Here is a 7,103-nt window from a genome sequence, read left to right as displayed (position 1 = left end):
ACGATTTTTTGTGTGTAAACACACACACACACACACACACACACACACACACACACACACACACGTGTCGATTCCCGGAACACGTGTTGCAACTAATGCTGAAGGCAAACTTGCCCAATATTATTGTGAAACTGTTTTTGGAGGAAGAGGACGTGGCTCAGGGACCAGAAGCAACATTACATAAACCAGCAGCAATGGCATTAGATGTCACAGAACATTTATGTAAGGCTGTTAACTGAATTGAGAAGAAGTCAGTGTCGAAGAAGTTGTCAAATAGTTTTTCATTGGTGCTAGCATAAAGCGTAGGTTTCCTTAGAGTAGGCTACTGATGTTGAATCCTAATATGGTAATCATTCAGTACCATGACGACAGTAGCGAGATCTATTAACTGCACTACAGACAGATTTACCTGTCTGACTGTAGGTCTAATTGCCTCAGACTTTAAATATTTGCCAGGTCATCTGATTATATGGCTTCTAAGAAAAATATGTTCTAAGAATAATGTTCTGAAAACCTAAGCACAAATACTTCGTTCATGGTACTTTTTTCTGTAACGTTTTAGTTGGATGTTCTTTTAAGGTTTTTTCAAATGTTTTTACATAAGTAAAGTAAAGTAAACTGGAATGTTTCTTAAGATTTGCATAACCAAGAAAAACATAAAAATTTTTTTTTTTTTTTTTTACAAATTAGACGTTTTGAACACTCTGAGAACATTCTGAAATAACATTTTCAGAACTTAATGGGAATGTTTGCAAAATGTTCTTATAATGATTTTTACTCAATTCTGACAGTGGCCATATGTCTGCGTTTAAACACTTCCTCAGAATGGTTCTTTCCTGTGGTGCTGTTACATCCCACAATGCACCGGAAAAATAGAACCGAGAAGTGCAACCACATGCATCAAACAATAAAAAAATATTGCAAGCAAAATTGGAGCAAATAAATAAATAAGTCCTGAAAACCTGTGATTTTTATTTGCAGGACAGATAGAGGACAAGATAGAGTATGAGTTTAAATGACACCAACCCAAGCATGTCTAAACGTAAGAGCGATTGGATAATGTGTGCTTTAGTCTCTTAGGCAAATGCAAGATAACCGTATCCACATAAATCCACGGCAGCCCTCTTCAGCTTAACCTCTTCTGTAATGCACACATAGAAACAATGACAGAGGCCCTTAGAAGCCATGTGCGTTTATGGAAATTGCAATCATTGCGTGGTGGTCAAAACCAACACAGCCCAGCTCTCAGAAACCAGCAAACTCTTGATGCTACAATGAGTCCAGTGTGGCTACACTGTAAAAAAAAAATCAGTGACATTTACGGTAAAATACCGGCAGCTGTGGTTGCCAGAACTTCACCGTAAAAAAAAACTATGAAGTGTCATGCAGGGAATTCTGGGAGTGTCAATTTACGTTTTTTCACTGTAAATTATACAATGACTATTTCTTTTTCACTTCCAAAAAAAGTATTTTTACATTAATTACGTAAATTACGTTAAATGTAATTAAATTTATTCACCGAACATATTATGGAAACTTACTGTTAACCAGTTAACAGGTTTTTACTGTAGCATTTTTACAGTCTTTTACTATTAAAATCACAATCATTTTTTACAGTGTAGAGGAAGTAGAGAGAGCTAAATAAACCGGGGGAATTACACTAAGACACTAACAGGAAAGCTGATCCTTCTCTTCCTCCTTGTAATCTTTCATGACGTATTTCTCTACAGTCAAATCTTCTGTTCCTGTCTATAAACATTAACATACGGAGCCAACAAAAATATGTTCTAAGAACGTTTTGCTAATGCTCCCATTAAGTTATAAAAAAAGTTACTTCTGAATGTTCTCTGAACAATATATATATATATATATATATATATATACTCTAACAGTATCGTAGCCTAACCTAATGTTCTCATTATAAAAGACTACCCATAGATCCAGGTCCCCAAATTAAAAATATTTTTCACCTTGTCTTGTGGTAAAGTTCCAGAGGGACTAGAAAATGAAATTACACCCAGATAGTTTTGCGCAGCGCGTGTTCTCTGAGGGAAACATCTCTCATTACTCTTTCATGGACTGTAAGATAGGAACCACGGGGACATAATAAAAGGGGCCACCTGAGAGGAGAAAGCTGAAATAATATCCCCGAGAGCCGGGACAAACACACTGCCCGACCCGGAGCCCCAAACACAGCGCTGACCTCCCAGAATCCTCTCTGTCTGTCTCCTGACAGCACTGACAGAACCTCTCAGGATCGGCCCACATCAGACGTGCTCCCTTGGCCCTATTTCTGTCCCAGATGTGTTTATCCCTGTGGAGACGTCAGTTATGTTGTTCCCTTGCATTAAAAATAACACCAAGCAAAACGCTTTTCTAGCTAACAGAGCTAATGCTAAAACTTTGCTTGTATTTTGCTAGGCCCCATAAAATAGTTTGATGAGTAATTGTCATAATGGAAATGAAACCGAAAGTATATGTGTCTGGTTTTGAACGGGTAAGGGATCTTCGTACATGTGTTAGTGGGACACAGCGCTATCTTCTGTTATCTTTACGTTAAATACAGAATGAGTTTTTTTGAGAAAGTAAAAATGCACAAAGTTTCCTGTGAGGGGTAGGTTTAGGGGTAGGGTTGGTGTAGGGCAATAGAATATACAGTTTGTACAGTATAAAAACCATTACGCCTATGGAATGTCCCCATAAAACATGGAAACACAACAATGTTGTGTCAATGATGGTACGATAACGATAAACTTCTACAGATATGATTGTGTTAAATTATCCTATCTAATCAACACCGCTGTGAGCTGGCAAGTATTTTTATAATGCTTTATTTGTATAAATTATGCATTAGGGCCTACACACAGAAATGTCCCATGGTAGCCATAATTTCCACCAATAGTAGCCTAACTAGTTATACAACTGTTCAAAAGTTTGGGGTTAGTAAAAAAATGTTTTTCGTTTTTGAAAGAAGTCTCTTCTGCTCACCAAGGCAGCATTTATTTGATCAAAAATACAGTAAAAACAGTAATATTGTGAAAAATTATTACAATTTCAAATAAGTGTTTTCTATGTGAATATATGTTCAAATGTAATTTATTCCTGTGATCAAAGCTGAATTTTCAGCATCATTACTCCAGTCTTCAGTGTCACATGATCCTTCAGAAATCATTCTATAGAAACATATTATAATATGCTGATTTGCTCATTATTATCAATGTTGAAAACATTTGCTGCTTCATATTTTTGTGAAAACCATGTTACATTATATTTTAATGTATTAAAAGTATCAATTTATTAAAAAATAAATCTGACCAAACTTTTCAATAGTACAGTGTTACTACTGAGAGAAAAAAAAACATTAATTAAATTAAGTAAATTAATTATGGCTGCAGCTACTAATCAATAAATAATCAATACTGACAGCAGTTGACTAATGAATTAGTTGGGTCTCTTATACTGGAAGATTTATTTTGTTATAATTCCATTATATTTTTTATGTTATGATTTAAATATTTTATTAATTGTATTATTGCTTATTATATTTTTTTGCATATAATGAAATTTTTACTCATTTTATAGCCTTCACTTTGTTTCTGACCAAACTTTTCAATAGTACAGTGTTACTACTGAGAGAAAAAAAAACATTAATTAAATTAAGTAAATTAATTATGGCTGCAGCTACTAATCAATAAATAATCAATACTGACAGCAGTTGACTAATGAATTAGTTGGGTCTCTTATACTGGAAGATTTATTTTGTTATAATTCCATTATATTTTTTATGTTATGATTTAAATATTTTATTAATTGTATGATTGCTTATTATATTTTTTTGCATATAATGTCTCGCATATATTGAAATTTTTACTCATTTTATAGCCTTCACTTTGTTTGTAGGACAAGATAGAATAAATAGATTTTCATTTTAAAACATAAAATGTGGCTTCATTCCACCAACAAATAATCAGACAAAATGATTAACAAAATTAGTTGCATATCTAAAATGTATCTTTCAGAATCATTCTGGAGGAAGGCATTTATAAATATATAATCCTGTAATATATGTCCTGCATTTGTTTAAGCGTCTCCCCTCTGAGAAACCAAAGTGTAAAAATAGCTAGTAAGTATGAAGTAGCATGACGAAAAGCTCAGCGGCTAATGGGGTCAAGACCTCTGTGACAAAACAGCGAGTCAAACCCTCACGACACACCCAAACAAAAACATTGATGCGTTTTATGTAAAGTTTCAGTTTAACCTCTAAACAACCTCAGCCGTGGTTTTGCTGATGGATAATCTAATCCACAAACCAATGAGATCAATGTGTGTGAGCCGTCAACTCAGAGTAGATGCAGGATGTTGTCTTAAATAATTGTTCATAAACCAATCACTGGCACACTTCGCAGAAACGCCTGACCTCCATTTCACTGATTCATGGATCAAATGTTCAGAAAAAGACTCTGAATTGCTCAGAAGTTGCTATTTTATAGGTCAGGAGACTTAATGACATTGTCTGTTACATCACAGTTAAGTGCCAGCTCTGTCTCGGGTGTTTCTCCAGAAACGGCCAATAGTTCGCTAAAAATGTTTGTAATTGTAATGTAAAAGACTCTACAGTGATCACCTGCTAATTGGCTAATAAGTTCCCTAACTAACGGCCCAGGTAACAAATTTAGGTTATGAAAATGTGGGGACATTGTTTTAACGTTTCTAAAGCGGTTGAAATGTCCAGTTTTAAATGCTACATAAACGTTTCTTACAGTGTTCTACTACACTCTAAAAAATGCTGGCCCAACCGCTGGGTCAAAACAGCCCAATTGCTGGGTTTGTCCCTATTTTACCCAGCACTGGGTTGTATTCAACCCAGCATTTTTTAGAGTGTAACTTTATTTAAAAATTACTAACATTATTTGAACCTTTTTAAAATTCTAAGAATGTAATACATTTTTTTTGTCGTGATTAGAATGTTATTTAAATGTTACAAAATGTTTCTTATAGTGTTCTACTAACCTTTTCACCCGAAATATAACATTATTTAAACGTTGTTTATATTCTAAGAATGTTTACATTTGCATTTTTTGTTTGTGATTAAAATTTAAAAGGGACTAAAAGGTTTCTTAAATGTCCTACTAATGTTATTTCTACCCGAAGTATAACGTTATTTGAACTTTGTTTGTAACATTTTAAGAATGTTAAAATGACCTGTTTTTTTAGTCATGATTATAAAGTTACTTAAAGCTTACAAAAACGTTTCTTGGAACATTCATTTAGTACAAATAACATCATAGGGGCGTTCCAAGAATGTTGTTTAAGAATGTTTTCTCTCAACATTATGAGAATGTATGTCAAATATTAATAAAGTTATAAGGATGTTCCATACACATTATTTTAAGAACGTTTTGTCCTTGACTTAAAAAAAAAACCGTTAGTAAAAGTTGCTGAGGGAACGCTTTAAGTAATTTTACAGTGCAATGCTGTAGGATGTTCCATACACATTATTTTAAGAACGTTTTGTCCTTGACTTAAAAAAAAAAACCGTTAGTAAAAGTTGCTGAGGGAACGCTTTAAGTAATTTTACAGTGCAATGTTGTTAAATGTACAGAATTTGGAAGTAAATGCGAACCATCATTAGTGAAAAATCCTAAATTGACATTCCCACAATCCCCAGCGTGAGACTTACCGGTATTTACCATAAATTTAAGTACTGTCCTAAAATGTTGCTATAGTTAATGGTAAAGTTCTGGCAAGCTGCTGATTTCTTTACCGTAAAATTTCACAGATTTATTATTACAGTGCATGAATTTAATGTTCAAATCATTAACTCCTGGAAGAATCGTTTAGGTTCATACTGAGACTTTTGGTCCCAGAACGAGAACAAACCTCTTTTTGTTCTCCACTGAATCTCAAAGCTGTTCAAGAAAAACAGGTGAGATAGATGTTTTGTTGTTGTTTACTCACCGTTGCTCCTGATAATCCAATCCTGACACGATTAAATCGTGCACAGAAGTTATTAAGAGTTAAAAAAATATGTTTTATGCAAGTTATAAAATGACTGATACCCGTATGTACAGTAGATAGAAAAGATAACGTGTGCTGTTGAGCAGCTGTTATCAGTCCGTCTGCTTCCAGCCTGTCAGACCAAAGTACTCTTTTTCTCGGCACCAGGACGATCGTAAGTGGTCACCATCTTGTTTTGGTCCCACCTGGCATTAGCGGGCGAACTCTGCATGACCACCAGCCGGATGGGAGCGGGGTTGACATTGAGCACGGGGTCGGGAGCGTACTCCTTGGTGGGATCCTTGCCCTGGCAGTCATAGAGGATGCAGGAGATGAGGAAGACGAGGAGGAGGATGACATAGCTGGCGATCAGGATGATGAGGTTGAGGGTGACCGGGTCTATCTCCACATCATCAGCGATGAAGCTCATGGTGGCGGCGGGACGGTGAAGGACTGAGACGGAGTGTGAGCCGTGTCTCAGTACAGATAGACCTGTGAGGGATTAGCTGACACAAATCTCCTTCCCTGTCTGTCTCTCAATTCAGTTTAATGTGCGTTATTGGCACATTGACTAATCGTACATTTGTATCGCCAGAGCATTTGCAGCTTATATCCTATTTCAGTTTTAATGTGTTTTCTTGGCATCACAAACATGTTTGTACTGCCAAAGCGTTTGCAGATGAGTTGCATATTAGGGCAAAATAAAAATTGTGCATAACAGCACCCTGAAATACAGTGTTTGACGGACAAAGAAAGATAAAACGGGTGGTGTTTGACAATTAAAACAGTGTCTGGGTCTAAAAATACTTTAATCCACGGCAGACTTCTTACCTTTGGCTTCTTCAGTATGTAGAACAAGACTGGATGAAGAAATCAGGAGCCGAGTCTAAAAGATACAAGTAATACAGTAGCTCCATATTCAGATATAGACACTAGGCCTAATGTTTGGGGGTCGGTTAGACCTTTGTTTTAAAGGCTGCATTTATTTATTAAAAAATACAGTAAAAATCATAAAATAGATACAATTTCAAATAACTGTTTTCTATTTGAATACACTGTAAAATGTAATGTATTCCTGTGATCAAAGCTGAATTTTCAGCATCATT

The 7,103-nt window shown here is 35.3% G+C and overlaps 1 protein-coding gene across 1 annotated transcript in view; it reads right to left on the bottom strand.

Annotated features, from left to right (window-relative positions):
* The window catches only part of LOC107696363 (monocyte to macrophage differentiation factor-like), a 30,261-nt gene extending 24,225 nt beyond the window's left edge, over nucleotides 1-6,036 (bottom strand). The window contains exon 1 of the mRNA XM_016496662.1: nucleotides 5,959-6,036. The gene's annotated coding sequence lies outside the window, so the exon portion shown is untranslated. The remainder of the gene's footprint in view (nucleotides 1-5,958) is intronic.
* Nucleotides 6,037-7,103: the final 1,067 nt, after the last annotated feature.

This window comes from Sinocyclocheilus anshuiensis, unplaced genomic scaffold (assembly GCF_001515605.1).
Source record: "Sinocyclocheilus anshuiensis isolate Anshui unplaced genomic scaffold, SAMN03320099.WGS_v1.1 scaffold62, whole genome shotgun sequence".
Taxonomy (NCBI): domain Eukaryota; kingdom Metazoa; phylum Chordata; class Actinopteri; order Cypriniformes; family Cyprinidae; genus Sinocyclocheilus; species Sinocyclocheilus anshuiensis.
The sequence above is the reverse complement of the archived record's forward strand: the minus strand, read 5'-3'. Positions and strand labels throughout refer to the sequence as shown.